At 42.8% G+C, this 17,000-nt stretch overlaps 2 long non-coding RNA genes across 3 annotated transcripts; both read left to right on the top strand.

Moving 5' to 3' along the window:
- Window positions 1-3,267: 3,267 nt before the first annotated feature.
- Window positions 3,268-3,978, top strand: LOC127621779 (uncharacterized). Of its 2 annotated transcripts, XR_007967904.1 has the most exons (4): window positions 3,268-3,501; window positions 3,598-3,657; window positions 3,752-3,802; window positions 3,906-3,978. It is a non-coding gene; the product is annotated as an uncharacterized LOC127621779 (long non-coding RNA). The 2 variants fall into 2 exon arrangements; XR_007967903.1 differs by having other exon boundaries at window positions 3,268-3,657.
- Window positions 3,979-4,499: 521 nt separating this feature from the next.
- On the top strand, window positions 4,500-5,122 carry LOC127621777 (uncharacterized). The gene is made up of 3 exons (XR_007967899.1): window positions 4,500-4,513; window positions 4,625-4,845; window positions 5,004-5,122. It is a non-coding gene; the product is annotated as an uncharacterized LOC127621777 (long non-coding RNA).
- Window positions 5,123-17,000: the final 11,878 nt, after the last annotated feature.

Below are 17,000 nucleotides of genomic sequence, written 5' to 3'. Positions count from 1 at the left end.
TGGCTATTATTATTTTTGCTCCAAAGCCATTAGGGTTTATAACAGATTCTTGACTCTTGATTCCATGATAAGGTAAGGTTTAGGAAATGACATTTAAATTACTTTGAAACTCTGAAGCGATTATACAGTAATATATGTAAAATATATTGAATTATTTATGCACTTAGGTGAAAATTGTTTATATTTCTTTGATTGATGCACATTGAGACATGCACCAATAAACCAAGAATAATTCCTTTTGTAAAACTTACTTGGCAATAAATATCTTTCTGATTCTGATTAGGTTTAAAAATAGATATTTAATACAGGGTATGAAAAATTTAGCAGAATAAATTGATGAAGTTAGACTTTTCACCAATGCCTGACTATCAGTGAACAGTGAAAGACATCTGTCCCCGTTTTGACGTGAAGGATAAACTCAATGAAAAAGCTTTCTCCCTGGTTTCACAGTTACGTAGAAATTTCGTTTGTCTGTAATTTTTTCCAACCTCGATTTTTTTTTTTTGTTATTTTACCTTTTACAGGTAAGGGATTCATTTGCAATTACGACCTGTACTAATGTTTAAGAAAGTGTGAAAGTCCCTGTAAAGGCAATAAAAATTAAATAATCCAAACACACTATACATGGTAAAAATTTATTGCTAAAACACATTACACTGTGGACTGTGAAGTACTGAATTGTGTAGTTAAACCGTTAAACAGTTTTGCACCAGTGCTGTGTTCAGGATTCTTTTGGGCGGGGCTAAAACGGTGGCTCGATGACGCACTGGACCCACCAAAGGGGGGTCAAAAGGAGAAGAATATTGAAAGGAGTTGAGAGGGACAAACAGGAAATTGAAGCTGCAAACAATGCTCTACTTGCTGTTATTCCCGACTTTGACCAAGTAAATCCTCCTGTTAATGAACATCAACATGGAATGGCTACAATAAGCCATGGACAAACTGTAATCCCTGAAGCACAGGAAATAACTGATGATGAGGTATATGGACCTTCTGAAATGTTTTCCTCAAGCACGGAAGATAGTGAAGAGGAAGGGGATTGCCTAAGGACACAATTGGCAGGGTGGGCTATTGACAACATGATCCCCCATGTGGCACTTGGTAAGCTTTTAACCATTTTGTCCAAGGATCATCCAACCCTTCCTAAAGACCCAAGAACCCTTCTGAAAACAGTGACTTGTGTTAAAACAACCGAACTCTCAGGTGGTGTATACCATCACTCTGGAATTGAAAGTGGGATACTATCGCAGTTGTTAGTGTCTCCCGAATTGCAGAAGTTGACGTCAGTTTCAATGCAAGTTAATGTTGATGGACTTCCACTTTTCAAAGCTCAAATGCCCAGTTCTGGCCAGTTCTTGGTTTAATTGAGCAATACGTGGGTAATGTCCAGCAAAACAAACTTCCGTTTGTCATTGGTCTCTATTATGGGAAGAAGCCAAGCAGCCTTCACTTTTGAATCCTTTTGTAGGAGAGGCACAGCGACTTGAAACGGAAGGAGTTCTGTTTGAAGGGAGATCACTTCCTTTCAAAATATCAACGTTCATCTGTGACGCCCCTGCTCGTGCACTTGTTAGAAATGTCAAAGGTCACAGTGGATATTATGGGTGTGACAAGTGTGTTCAAAGGGGGTCCACTACGAGAACAGGATGACCTTTCCACAAACAGATGCTACTCTGAGATTAGACAATGCAGTCCGTGATGTACTTTCTGATGACAGTCATCAGTGTGGAGAAACGCCACTGGCATTGTTGTCTGTTGGTTTGGTCACCCAGTTCCCACTGGATTATATGCATCTGGTATGCCTTGGAGTGACAAGAAAGTTGTTGCATCTTTGGCTAAAGGACGGCGGCTGACAAGATTTTCGCCCAGCATGGTAAAAGAGCTCTCCAGAGTACTCCTGACCTTCACACCTCATGTTCCGTGCGAAGTTCAACAGGAAGCAACGATCCATGGAAGATGTTGATCGTTGGAAAGCTACAGAATTCAGGCAGTTCCTCTTGTACACTGGACCAGTCAGCTTAAAAGGCCTTGTACCAACTCAAGTGTACAACAACTTCATGCTGCTTTCAGTTGGCATCACCATCCTACTGAATGTATCCCTGTGTGCTGACCTCGCAGACTATGCACACGGAATATTGGTTCTCTTTGTTGATCACTGCAGCAAGCTTTATGGAAAGGAACATGTGACATACAACATGCATGGATTGGTGCACCTCTGGCAAGATGCAAAAAAGTATGGTGTTCTTGATAACATCTCATGCTTCCCATTTGAAAACTTCCTTGGACGCCTGAAGAAACTGTTACGCAAACCTACACAACCACTGGAGCAGGTTGTTCGCCGATTGTCGGAGAGAAGTCAGCACAGAAGAACAAACATCTCCAAAACAAGGCCCTTGAGGGAGCACAACCATGGACCACTCCTCAATGGTCTTTCTGTGAAAAAGCAGTATGAGGAGTATTACTTTCAAGACTTTGTTGTGAAACGTTCAGAGGGAAACAACTGTGTCCTGTTGGAAAATAAGGACATAGTTGTTATAGAGAATGTAGTCGATTGATGAAATGGACAACACTTTGGTCATCTACAAGAGGTTCCGAACATGGTCGATTTATTTACTTACCCTGTGGAATCTTCCAAGCTGGGCATTTTTCATTTATCTGGCCTATCAGATACACTCCGCTTTTCCCATATAGCAAATGTTCAGAAGAAATATTATCTTCTTCCTTGCCCGGATGGAAAGGCTGGTTTTCCGTTGATCCACTTGTAAAAATGACACTTGTTTTTTTTTTTTTTTTTTTGAAGGGGTGAGCATTTTGAATGTTATTGTTTTTTTTCTTCTGAAAATTAATCAAAATGTATACTTTATGCTATCTTTCTTCTATTTTAGATGCTGTTTGCCATTGTTCAATTTATCAACGAGGATGATCTGCCATTTGCAGTGGTTCCGCAAGTGTGGCTCAGCAATGACATGTGCTATTGGCCCCATTTGACCTCCGCAAAAAGACAAGGGAAACAATTTAGCCATCCGCTGTACGTCTCCACACAGCACCTGGGAGAAACATCATTTTAAGTTTATGAAGGGAGCAGGTAAATGGGTCTGACTTGTGCATTTGATATTCCTGCATTTCATCTGTGTAATTTCTTTGTCTGTTTATGGTGGATAACTGACTTTCATTCATTATTCCCTGCTCTAGAATCTTGGCAAGAGGCAATGAGATATTTGGTGCGCTTCCAAACAGGTTCCAGCGATGAAACGACAGATGATGACAAGAAGGGAAAGCGAAAGAGAAGCTTAACTTCCAAGTACAGACCCCAGGCCTCTTCTGATGAAGAGGAGTCTTGTCTTCCAGATGCACCAGCAGTGCTGTCGTTTCAGCAACCTCTTTTGAGCTTTGAAAACCTTGTTCCCAGTAACAAGGTTTCAGTGCTGCCCGATGCTCCAGAGGTTGCATCGATTCCAGAAAACCAGGAAAATGTTGAGCCATCTGTAGATTTCAGAGCTGGTATGTAAAATGTAGTGCTGTGAAGTTTGATTTGTGATCCTGCCAATAAACTATACACTTTGTTAGATTTTAAAATGTCAGTTTCCTCTTTCTCAGAACCAGGTTTCTCCCCAGTAATCCAGACTCCACTTCACAGAGCCAAGAGTTTGAGTACAAGTAAGTAATGTAATTTGTGATGTTTTTTTGTCTTGGAAACTATTGCTTCTATTTAAGAAGAGGAATCCTTTAATCATCATCTGTTTTTCATTAGGACACTTGACGGGTTACTCACCGCAGCAGTTTGTGGATGAAAGGTGTCGAGGTGTGTTGTACATTCCATTTGCTTTGCACAGTTCAATTATTGTTTCATTACAGAATATGCAATACTCTGTAGTGAAATTAAAGCTGTTATGTTTGCTCCCCAGCTCGTCAAGTACTAAGCTTTACACCCCCAGCAGCACATTTACCCTGGCAGCATATGGGTGAAAACGCTGGAGGTATGTAATACGTTATGCTAAACTAAGTGTTACATTTAAGTCCAATTCATTACATGTATCCAATAACTCCACACACATTTTTAAATGTCAATGATTTTCAATAGGACAAAGTCATCAGCTCAGGTATTGGCCCTTGGACTCCCCTGGCACCTCGTGTACAGCATGAAGTTTTCTGCTATGAAGGTATTTTCCAGGCCTATGTCTTAGTGTCCAGTGTTTTAACAGTATTGAAAAAAGTGCCTTTAGTTGTTGTATTTTTTTAAACGTAGATTTCCAGAGACTCCAGAATGAGAACCAAGCCCTGAGGGATGAGAACCAAGCCCTGAGGGATGAGAACCAAGCCCTGAGGGAAAGCAATGCACCAGCAGGTGAGAACATGCACTCTTTCTTAAAGTTAACTTTTTTGTGTGTGATGTAGGTCCAAAATTACCATATGCCTTTCATTTTGTAGCTCGGATGACAGCGGATCACTTCAGGAGCAGGTGAAGCAAGTTGGGACAATGTTAAAGACGTTTGCTCAAGCACTGGGCAATCAGGTACAACTTATGAACCTGTACATCTAGTAGACCTAGATATAAATGTCATAGTTTAGTAGTTGAAGGACCAGGACTGACTACTTTATTCTTTTATTCTGGGGACCCCTGTAGGTGCAGATCAGACCCTAATTCTGCGGCGTCTTGGAGAGTTTGGCGATGTTGTGCGAAGCATGGACATCAAAATGGACACTATGCTGCAACATTTTAGTGCCGGTGTGTCCGTTGGAGGGTTATCCCTGCCAGGGGATCTGTTACTCCCACTAGACACCCAGGACGATTTAGCGTTGCTTGACAGCAGTCTGAGGCAGGATAAAGAGCTCCAGCAACGATTTGTAAGTGTGCTGATTTCGTTTATAACGCCATAGGGTTATCTAAAATTAAGATTGTACACTGCATATTCTACAGTCTGAATCCACAGCCGGTCACATTTTAAATTTATGAGAAGCTTCAGAGAAATGTAATTTGTAACCCTTTTTTTTTTTTCTTTCAGCTTCGGTTTTTGGCAATCAAGTGTGGGAGGGACCTCAAGACAACTGTGTGGCGAATGCTTGAGAGTATCTTCTCTAATCGCCTTTCCATTAACACAACCTGGACTGGTGCAGGGAAAAAGCATGTTTTAGAGACATGTTCCTGAAGACCATTGTTCAAAGTAAGTTGGCTATTTTTTTTTATATTTAAGTAGATGTGTATGACCTTATGCCAATCAAATGGAATGACAGATCTTTATTTTCTACAGGAGCCATCCGGAAGAACTCGGCAACCCAGGATGCCACTGATGAGGCGATCCAGGTTAACGTTACGCGTTACCTGAAAGGAGCAGCTGACCGTGAAGGTGGAAAAAGCGCCGCACAGCTGAGAGGGACCCACAGCCGACCCCTCAAACCTAGGCTGACTACCGACACCCCTGCTAAAAGTGTCAGACTAAACTCACTCAATCCACACTCTTCACTAGAAATTGCTGTTTTTTTTTTATTTTTTTTTTATTTTTCCCCATCTCGTGACCCTGCCTTCAGGGCAGCTCCTTGGATGAATATGGGATGTTTTTTTTTTTTTTCCTCTCATGACCCTGCCTTCAGGGCAGCTCCTTGGATGAATATGGGATGGTTTGTCTTTTTATACAGGCACACGAGGAATCACTGAAGATGTGCCAATTTGCACTGCCTCATTGTGGAGGTCGAGGAAAACCAGACCCCAACCACTCCAGACATTGTGATTGACTGTGTTCTCAACAGCCAGATTTTCTGCTGTTAATTGCATTTGTTCCCACTTATTGTCATGTTTAAGTTGAATGTAAAACTTTACATTATCCTGCACATTCTTTGATACCAAAGATCTCAATTATTTAATATACAATTTGCTGCTTATTTCATTGTTACAGTGCTTAACTATTCTATTTTTAAATATAGCTTATAAATCCTAGATTATACATCTAATACTTGATATTTGCACATTATCTGGTAGCAAATATTCTACTTACCGTGACTTTAGTATTGGCTTATTTCATTCCGTCAGTGCTTAACGATTCTATTATAGATTGTAAATCCTATTTCATACCTCTGATATTTGATATTGCACTTTTAACTAGTACCAGTTAATTCTACTTTCATTCCATCAGTGTGCTTAACTGTTATTCTATTAAAAATAGCTTGGTTGTACTATTTCATACCTTTTGATATTGCACTTTCACTAGTACCAAAAAATCTACTTTCATTCCATCAGTGTGCTTAACTGTTATTCTATTAAAAATAGCTTGGTTATACTATTTCATACCTTTTGATATTGCACTTTCACTAGTACCAAAAATTCTACTTTCATTCCATCAGTGTGCTTAACTGTTATTCTATTAAAAATAGCTTGGTTATACTATTTCATACCTTTTGATATGCACTTTCACTAGTACCAAAAATTCTACTTTCATTCCATCAGTGTGCTTAACTGTTATTCTATTGTTAAATATAGCTTGTAAATCCTTGTGCCACAGGTCAGCATTGCAGTTATAATGGCATATTCTACTCCAGAGCTTTACTCTAAATTATTACCACTTATCCTATTGTTAGAAATGACTTGTAAATATGATGTTATACCTCAATTTATTTGATATCCTGCACTTTATTTGGTACCAAATATCCTCATTGCTTATGTTTACTGGTAATTCTTTTCATCCCAGAGCTGACCTCTTTATATTATTTACAATTGTTGTAAGTGTTACAATAGTGTTTTTTACAAAAGTGTTTTTTTTTTGCTTGTTTTTACCAAAATTTAATTGGAAACCTGCATTTTCTTTGGGTGTATATATGTTTGTATTTTTCTGTTATTTATATTTCAGTGATCTGACATATTGTTTCAATGACAGTTACTGTAATTTGAAATGTGGAATAAAAACGGCAAATGGAAATATGTCTGCTTTGATCAATCATTATTCTTGATAAACTGCATGCTATAAATAAATATATATATATATACAATAAGCGGCGCAGATCGCTCGAAAAGCGGTTTGCCTCCGCGGTCCGCCTTCGATATAACGGCGGCGGAGCGGCGGCTGGCCAGCGGGCCGTCCGCGGAACGAAGGCGGTAGGAAGGCGGCTGCCGCTTTTAAAAAGCGGCTGCCGCCGGCGGACCGCCGTCGAACGTGTTTGCGATCTCGCCATTCTGCCGCTTCTACTGCCACCGGCGCGCCGCCGGCGGACCGCCGACTTATTGCTATCTGGGTTAGTGCCAATTGGGCATCGTTTAAATACCACGGCCTACCTGAGCATTGTTTCTGACCATGTCATAGTGATGTATGTCTCGAGACTGATCTTGTTCTCGTGACCGGTCTTGAGACCACTTTTACGTGGTCTCGGACTTGTCACGGTCTTGACGGTCTTTGGTCTTGGTCTTGTCTTGGTCTCGGACCTCTCGGTCTTGTCTAGGTCTCGCTGTCTCAGACCGACATAGTGGTCGGGGGATTTAGCAACACAATAGGCTACTACAATATCCACGACGACACAACGTTCGATAATGCAACAGCATTATTATTTCGCGGCCTTCAAATGCCTCAGTGAGTGAGTGTAGCTTAGAGCGTAAAGAGCACAGTCAGTCAGTAGAATGTCAGCGAATTCCTTGGTCATAAAATTTGCTTTCGTAGAACACGAGTTCTTCTGCACATCGTCAAATAAAAAGAAGCATTCGGCGAAATGTAGATTCTGCAAAGTCTGCTTGACAGAGACAGCTGGGACCACCTCAACGTTCACCAGACACCTGGAGCGTAAACACAGGGAAAGCTATCTACGCATTTTCAAACTCTTTGAGGTAAAACCTTTCCAACCTCCCATGACCAAACAGATCATGTATCTGCTGAATTATTGTTGTTTATCATGTGTTCTTCTCACACGTACGGTATAAGTTATTTAGGGACATATTTTTTGCAAGCCTCTCTAAGGACGTAACTAACGTTAACCTGATGAAGAGTGTAACTAACGTTACATGCTAAGTAACGAGATTTTGGGTAACTTCACAACTGACAGATGACTTTGAGCGCACCACCAACTGTCTGTGTGTGTGTGTGTGTGTGTGTGTGTGTGTGTGTGTGTGTGTGTGTAACCATAGCGACAAAACGACCAACTTTCGGATCCTGCACTTAAGCCTATAAATTATGAATTACTTTATATGTAATTGCTAAAAACAAATGAAGATTTCTAGAAGAATATTTCAGCTCTGTAGGTCTATACAATGCAAGTGAACAGAGAACAGTCTTTTCAAGCTCCAAAAATCAAATAAAGGCAGCATAAAAGTTTTTTTTCCCTCCGGTCTCAACTTGGTCTCGGTCTTGGTCTCGACTTGGTCTCGGTCTCGACTTGGTCTGTCTTGGTCTTGGTCTTGTCTTAGTCTCGATACCCTCTGGTCTTGGTAGTGTCTTGGTCTCGGTTTAGGCAGTCTCGACTACAAGTCTACCATGTCCATCCCTTTATGGCCACCATGTACCCATCCTCTTATGGCTACTTCCAGCAGGATAATGCACCATGTCACAAAGCTCGAATCATTTCAAATTGGTTTCTTGAACATGACAATGAGTTCACTGTACTAAAATGGCCCCCACAGTCACCAGATCTCAACCCAATAGAGCATCTTTGGGATGTGGTGGAACGGGAGCTTCGTGCCCTGGATGTGCATCCCACAAATCTCCATCAACTGCAAGATGCTATCCTATCAATATGGGCCAACATTTCTAAAGAATGCTTTCAGCACCTTGTTGAATCAATGCCACGTAGAATTAAGGCAGTTCTGAAGGCGAAAGGGGGTCAAACACAATATTAGTATGGTGTTCCTAATAATCCTTTAGGTGAGTATATATATATATACAGGTCCTTCTCAAAAAATTAGCATATTGTGATAAAGTTCATTATTTTCCATAATGTAATGATAAAAATTAAACTTTCATATATTTTAGATTCATTGCACACCAACTGAAATATTTCAGGTCTTTTATTGTTTTAATACTGATGATTTTGGCATACAGCTCATGAAAATTAACATATCTCAAAAAATTAGCATATCATGAAAAGGGTCTCTAAACGAGCTATTAACCTAATCATCTGAATCAACTAATTAACTCTAAACACCTGCAAAAGATTCCTGAGGCTTTTAAAAACTCCCAGCCTGTTTCATTACTCAAAACCGCAATCATGGGTAAGACTGCTGACCTGACTGCTGTCCAGAAGGCCATCACTGACACCCTCAAGCAAGAGGGTAAGACACAGAAAGAAATTTCTGAACAAATAGGCTGTTCCCAGAGTGCTGTATCAAGGCACCTCAGTGGGAAGTCTGTGGGAAGGAAAAGGTGTGGCAAAAAACGCTCCACAACGAGAAGAGGTGACCGGACCCTGAGGAAGATTGTGGAGAAGGACCGATTCCAGACCTTGGGGGACCTGCGGAAGCAGTGGAATGAGTCTGGAGTAGAAACATCCAGAGCCACCGTGCACAGGCGTGTGCAGGAAATGGGCTACAGAGAAGCAGCACTGGACTGTTGCTCAGTGCTCCAAAGAACTTTTTACAGATGAAAGCAAATTTTGCATGTCATTCGGAAATCAAGGTGCCAGAGTCTGGAGGAAGACTGGGGAGAAGGAAATGCCAAAATGCCTGAAGTCCAGTGTCAAGTACCCACAGTCAGTGATGGTCTGGGGTGCCATGTCAGCTGCTGGTGTTGGTCCACTGTGTTTTATCAAGGGCAGGGTCAATGCAGCTAGCTATCAGGAGATTTTGGAGCACTTCATGCTTCCATCTGCTGAAAAGCTTTATGGAGATGAAGATTTCATTTTTCAGCACGACCTGGCACCTGCTCACAGTGCCAAAACCACTGGTAAATGGTTTACTGACCATGGTATTACTGTGCTCAATTGGCCTGCCAACTCTCCTGACCTGAACCCCATAGAGAATCTGTGGGATATTGTGAAGAGAAAGTTGAGAGACGCAAGACCCAACACTCTGGAGGAGCTTAAGACCGCTATCGAAGCATCCTGGGCCTCCATAACACCTCAGCAGTGCCACAGGCTGATTGCCTCCATGCCACGCCGCATTGAAGCAGTCATTTCCGCAAAAGGATTCCCGACCAAGTATTGAGTGCATAACTGAACATAATTATTTGAAGGTTGACTTTTTTTGTATTAAAAACACTTCTTTTATTGGTCGGATGAAATATGCTAATTTTTTGAGATAGGAATTTTGGGTTTTCATGAGCTGTATGCCAAAATCATCAGTATTAAAACAATAAAAGACCTGAAATATTTCAGTTGGTGTGCAATGAATCTAAAATATATGAAAGTTTAATTTTTATCATTACATTATGGAAAATAATGAACTTTATCACAATATGCTAATTTTTTGAGAAGGACCTGTATATATATATTTTTTTTTTTTTTTTGTTTGGATTTATTAGTAAATTTATCGAAGTGTATTCTTGCTCAAGACTTTTGAAGCTTTCTCTATTTCCCACTTCACATAGATCTGAGCTTTACTCGCAAGACTAAAAAAGCTGTACATGGGTTTGGCACGCTGCAATGCTCTGATGACCAGGTCCATGAGTACTTCACCAATGGTGTAATGGTGAGGGAAGTCAGGAAAAAGATTTAGGACTAAAATGAGTAAGGCAGAGAAGCAAAAATTGAAAGAAACAGATCAGACAAAACATATTTGAAAATTCGGTGTGCCACAGCCATGACACGCATTCCGAGGGTCGTAGTAACTACTAAAGAAAAATAAAGACTTGTCACAAGAACAGCACAATTAATGCTTGAAATAAAAAAAAAAAACAGGTCTAGAATAAATTGTGTTCCAGATATGATACAGGTGTAGGGTTAGTGAAATCTGCTAATCCAGTCAGGATCAAAATTAGAGAAACCCATCTGAGAAATCATGCTGGGTATGCCATTGTCAGGAAGGAAGACATTTTTATGTTGTCCCAATTGTGGTTCAGCATCGTGAACAACCATTCTCAGCACAATTTGCTGAACTAAAAGCACTATCAGAGGCCTGTTTGCTAACCAAAAATCTAACTATAAACATCTATACAGATTCCACCTATGCACACAGAGTGTGTCATCTATTTGGAGCAGTCTGGAAACAGAGGGGGTTTAAAAAGAGTGATGGAACGCCAATTCAGCACAATGATCAGATAATTAAACACATTTCAGCAATGATGCATCCAAAAAGATTGGCCATATTTAATTGTCAAGCCCATAAAAAAGGCAATGACTTTGTCATCCAAGGAAATAATGCTGCTGACTTATATGCCAATAAGGCTTCAGGATGTCTGATAGCAATAATTGCAACAGTAGAAATTTTACTTCAGCCCCAACCCCAATTGGATGATGTTGCATGAACACAACACCAAGCAGGCCCTTCTGAACAGACGATCTGGCAACAAAGGGGTGCAAGTAGGGATATAAATGGTATATGGTGGTCCCATGAAGGACACATGATTGCTCAAACAGCACTTCTGAATATTCTAATCTCCGATGTGCATGGTTTTGACAATTGCACAAGGGGCGAGGTTATTAGAAGATTAAACGACAAGGATATTGGTCCCCGTATCTACAGGCAATGGAAGATTAATTTTTAGCTGAATGTGAAATCTGCGTGAAACATAATGTCAGGAAGGGCACATCCACACCAATAGGTCACATACCAGTTCCAGAAGGACCATTTAAACATATGGTTATGTGGATAGGATAAGATCAATCCAAGTCAAAAGATATATGTTGGTAGTAATAGATGATAAATAGGTTTAGTAGATGGGTAGAAGCAGTACCGTCAGCAGATCAGGGAGCTCAAACTGTGATCGAATTTCTGACCAGAGAGGTTAGTCCAAGATTTGGCATACCATCTCAAATTAGCTCAGATAATGGTTCAGCATTCATTCAAAAAACAGAAAAAAGGGATACAACAACTAAGGATAAAACAAAAGATTAATATGTGTCTACCATCCAAAATCACAAGGAATGGTAGAAAGGGTAAATGGATCTCTGAAATCCAAGATTGTTAAAATCTGTACTGAAACTAAACTCAATTATTTTGATGCCCTAACCCTTGCTTTAATTAAATACTGTATGCAGATGAACAGAATTACCAATCTAACACCACACAAGATGCTAACAGGTAGACCCATGCCTGTACCATATCTAAGGAGTCCCTATGAAGGCCCACCTCTAGAACAGTTAGAGATGGAACTAAAAGCCTACATGAGACAATTGACAGCTATACATATAAAATGTATTCACAGGAACAGAACAGAGGACCCAGGCAAGAGGAGAAAGAACCTTGTCCAGTAGTTCCTGGAAACCTAGTGTACCGAGTGTTCAGAAGGAGGTGGAAAGAACCCAGAAGGTCAGGACCTTACAAGGTAGTAAGGGCAACCCCAACATTAGTGCAGGTAGAAGGTAGCACAACGTGGTACCATTTGAATCACTGCACTAGGGCTCATATGTTGGACCTACCACAAAACCAGGCACCTGGAGCAGAAGGGGAACAGGAAGATTTAAATGTAACGTCCCCTGAGGAAGAAAGAGAAACGGGAGAAGAACAAGATGTAAATAGATGTAAATATACGTTATAAATTGAGATCTGGAATATGAATGCTTCAATAGATCCAAAGGAGAGATAAAAATGGGAAAGTTTAGAGGAAATTGTGAGGTAATGAGGCACCTGGATGAAAATATGTATTATCATGAGGATACAATTAAGTTTAATGAACCGGTGTATGCAACATCAATAATAGAGAACAATTTCTCTGTAATTAAAACTCCAAGATGTGTGGGCAGACTTACGGGGAACTGCCTTACAAATTGTGACAAACATACTTTATCTTCCAATGTGGTAAATAAAGCCGTAGCAGATTAGTTTTGGCTTTGCGACGGAAAACAATCAAGAGCCATATTACCAAAACAGTGGAAAGGAATATGTACAAGAGTAAGGTTAGTCAAAGAAGTAACCATGCTAACATGGGACCCCCAAGAACCTGAATTCCAGACTGAACCAAGAACAACTGACAAGAGCAAACATAGGGAAAAAAGAGCATACATGCCAGATTCTAATGTTTATCTAGATGCAATTGGGCAACCCAGAGGGATACCTTAGGAATTCAAGGCTAGAGATTAAATAAAATCAGGTTTTGAGTCTATATTTGTATGGATATCACCCAATAAAAATACAGAGTGGATAAATTACATCTATTACAATCAGCAGAGATTTATTAATTATACTGATGAAGCATTGAAAGCCCTAGGAGACCAGCTGGCTGCCACAAGCAAAATGGCATGACAAAACAGACATTGTGGGACATACTCTCATATTAAGCAAATTACTTATGATATTACTGATGTGCATTAACCTACTAAAATAAGTATAATCATTAATATGTTCGATATCATGCAAGAAAGACTGCACGCACATGCTTTGCATAAAAAAACATTTGTTTGTACCCCTGAGAAAGAATTTAGCTATGGGAATAAGATATTTGACTCTTTCCTAGTCAAATGTGGACAGAGATGTTTGGTTTTTTTCCCTCCAGAATACAATTCCATAAGAACAGGTAGTAGTAGAAGAACGTATGATGTATATTGGTCATTTGAAGGTACTAAAAGGGGACTGTCTTGTGAGATTGTACTCTGGGTGAAGGTATGTTGAGACTGTGAAAAAGCCTCAAAGGGAGGAATATATAGTATATTTTCAAAAATGTTAACAAACATTGTATCAGTAAAAACTTGTAAATGTGATATAAGCAATTATAATGAGAAAAGCATATAAATAGAACAGGGCCAGAGCAAAAACAGACACTTGTGATGTGCAGCAAGGACCACATGACAAAAATGGCCCAGTGAGTCATTGTGTCACTACATAATTTTTCTGCTGAAAATACACACTTGCTAAAAATAAAAAGTATAGGATAGGCTGCTAGTTTTCCACCAATAGAAAGAAGTCTGATGGCTAAGAAAATATTGGTGACTAGCTGCCCTCTTTGCCCTCAACTTTTTGCCTTAATTCTGGAACCCCTTGCAGAGACTTTTAGAACTCACTTTGATATCCAAGGTGTTGAGATTGGCCAGTCAGTTCATAAAATTCCACTATACACAGACTATATATTTCCATTTTTTACAAATGCTGAAACTTCAATACCTACAGTTCTTAAAACTAATGATTCTTTTAGTTTGATATAAGATAAATTATGATAAATCAGAAGTTCCCCTTCTGTCGCTCTCTCCACGTTGTGTCAGAGAAGCGACACTAGGGGTCTCTCTTGAGCGCCGATATTCACCTCTGAACTATGAAAAAACGGGTATTTAAGCCGATGGTCGTGTTTGCAGACTGCTGCGTTTTACACACCGAGTTCCTGCTATCCTCTGCTGCATGCTGTTGGATTCTACGGCGCACAACAGCGGCTTTCTCCTGTTTGCACGGCTGTGCACTTCCTGCCCCTGAGCGCATCAACAGTTGCAGATAAGAAAGATCTCTCATGAGTTCTTTCATTCATAAAAGAGTGATTTTATTTAAAAGAGTACTTTCCTCTAAAAGAGCAAAAAACACAGCCGCGTTGAACGTCCTTTTAAGGACGCGTCTTTATAAAGATGCCTTTCCGCCCGTGTTGTTCCTGGATGCGGTAGAGTACTCTCCGCTTCCGACGGCCACAGGCGTTGTCTCGTGTGTCTGGGCAGTGATCACACTGAGGCTGCGTTTGTGGATGGTTCATGTTCTCATTGCGAGAACATAACCATGACAACGTTGCGGTCGCGGCTTGCTTACAACCGTAAGCAAGCCACTCCAGCCGCCCCCCCGCGTCGCTTCTTCTTCCCACGGGATTGAGGACGATGCGGCTGGCGATGGAGGCGATTCGGGGATGGCAGCGGGTGCAGCTCCGCCGGGTACGCCCCCTCGGACCACCCGCGCCCCAGCACGCTCGTTGACTCCCGTCCCCGCTTGAGGTGGCGGCGACTCGCCTCACAGCCAGTCTGCCTACCCTCTTGCGATGGTAGCAGATGAGTTCGCTGCGACATCAGAGGGCGTGGGCTCTGATGCTGAGGGCTCCTCTGGGCTGCCGCCTTCGGGCTTGCACGCCCAGGAGGAGGCCGATGCACAGATGTCCGATATGCTTTCCGGGCAGCCAACAGCGTGGGCCTGGATTGGAACCCTCCATCCTCCCCACAGCCATCACGGCTGGGCGATTGGTTCTTGGGCGTGGACGCCGCTCACAGCCTCGCCCCGGTTCCTTTCTTCCGGAGGTGCATGATGAGCTGACGTCTTCGTGGAGAGCACCCCTCTCCACTCGTCGCACCGCCACCTGCTCATCCGCCCTCGCCACCCTCGACGGCGGAGCGCCACGCGGTACACGGAGATCCCCAGGTGGATAGAGCTGTTGCGCTCCACTTATGTCCCGAAGCACTACCACCTGGCGGGCCACCCTGTACTCCCTTCCCGGTCCTGTAGAGCAACATCCTCGCTCACCGCGAAGGCCTACAGCGCTACCGGACGCGCCGCTTCGCCCTGCATGCCATGGCTTTCCTGCAGGTCCACCAAGCCAAGGCACTTCGCCAACATGCACGGGGTGGCCCTGATCCCGACACGCTGCAGGAACTGCACTCAGCGACCGACCTGCGCCCTGAGAGCTGACGAAGGTCACAGCGCAGGCACTCGGGCAGGCGATGGCCACTCTGGTGGTCCAGGAACGTCAGCAATGGCTGGACTTGGTTGAGATGCGTGAAGCTGACAAGACTCGTTTCCTCAACGCCCCTGTCTCCCAGTTCGGCCTCTTCGGCGACACCGTTGAGGACTTTGCCCAGCAGTTCTCCCTGGTGAAGAAGCAGACGGAGGCCATTTCGCACATCATGCCGCGCCGCAAGCTTGCCGCCATGGCCCAGGCCCCACCTGCTCGCCGAGGGCGTCCTCCCGCAGCCAGAAGACCTTCTGCTCCGCCCCAACCTGGGCCCAGCTCTCAGCCCCGGCGTCGAGCAAACCGCAGGAAGCATACGCCCCCTGCCTCACGGACCCCTTCGAGGACCCAGAAGGCTCCCAAGCGTCCCTGAGACAGCAGACCCAGAGGACGAGAAGTTAGCTCCGGAGGTGGTAAGACCACTCCGTCCCCCGGTGGAGGGCCGGGAGGAGAATCTTTTGTTTTTTCATTTGCCGCACCCCCTGATGGGGGCTGCGGTACCCAAATTCTCAATAAAAGAGCTATTTCCTTTACCTCTGGGTCACATGGCCCGCAAATGCCATTCTCACAGCACTTTGCTTTCAGGCCTCAACAGTCTTGGCACCCAGGATGCGGTGCTTCCACCCTCAGCCCCACGACTGTTCCCTGGCCGGCCGGTTCAGATGAGTCCAGAGGACGCCAGCATCAGATCTCCTCCTCAGTCACGAACCCGCCCCCTGCCGGGTGCCCGGAACAAGGTAAGGGCGCTTACACCTGAGCTAAATTATGTCTAACACCTGTGTCTAATTTCAGTAAGCATGGGGAGAGCGGCATAAAAAGGCAGCAGCCACAGAGCTGAGAGAGTGACACGTCAGTCTAGTGTTGGTGCATAGAAGAATTGAGAAACTTTATAAAATTGATTGTAAAACTTGCTGTGGCCATTAAAAGCCTTACCTGGAACGTCAAATGCCCTGCTGAAAACTGTCACACTGGTGCCCGTGTGACAGTTTTCCCAAGAAGGACACGTGAAGCAGGGCACTTGAAATTAGACACCGGTGTTAGACATAATTTAGCGCAGGTGTAAGCGCCCTTACAGCTTTTCTCTCCCGGACGGGCGCTTGACCACGCCCCCGCTGCCACACACGGCTTGTAATAAAACATTTGCAGTAAACAGTAGCCTACCAAGAAAGTAATTGGTCACTATCTTCCTCCTCTTGTGCACATGAAACCACTGAAGTCATCTCCTTCGGTGTCGGAGTTGAATAGCTTCAGATTTAGTTGTGTTTTTGCACTGAGTCAATTCCTCACGCTGCTGTTTCCAACGTCTTATCA

The sequence above is a fragment of the Xyrauchen texanus genome, chromosome 28 (genome assembly GCF_025860055.1).
Source record: "Xyrauchen texanus isolate HMW12.3.18 chromosome 28, RBS_HiC_50CHRs, whole genome shotgun sequence".
NCBI classification, from domain to species: Eukaryota; Metazoa; Chordata; class Actinopteri; order Cypriniformes; family Catostomidae; genus Xyrauchen; species Xyrauchen texanus.
Note: the sequence above shows the minus strand (reverse complement) of the source record. Positions and strands in the feature narration are given on the sequence as shown.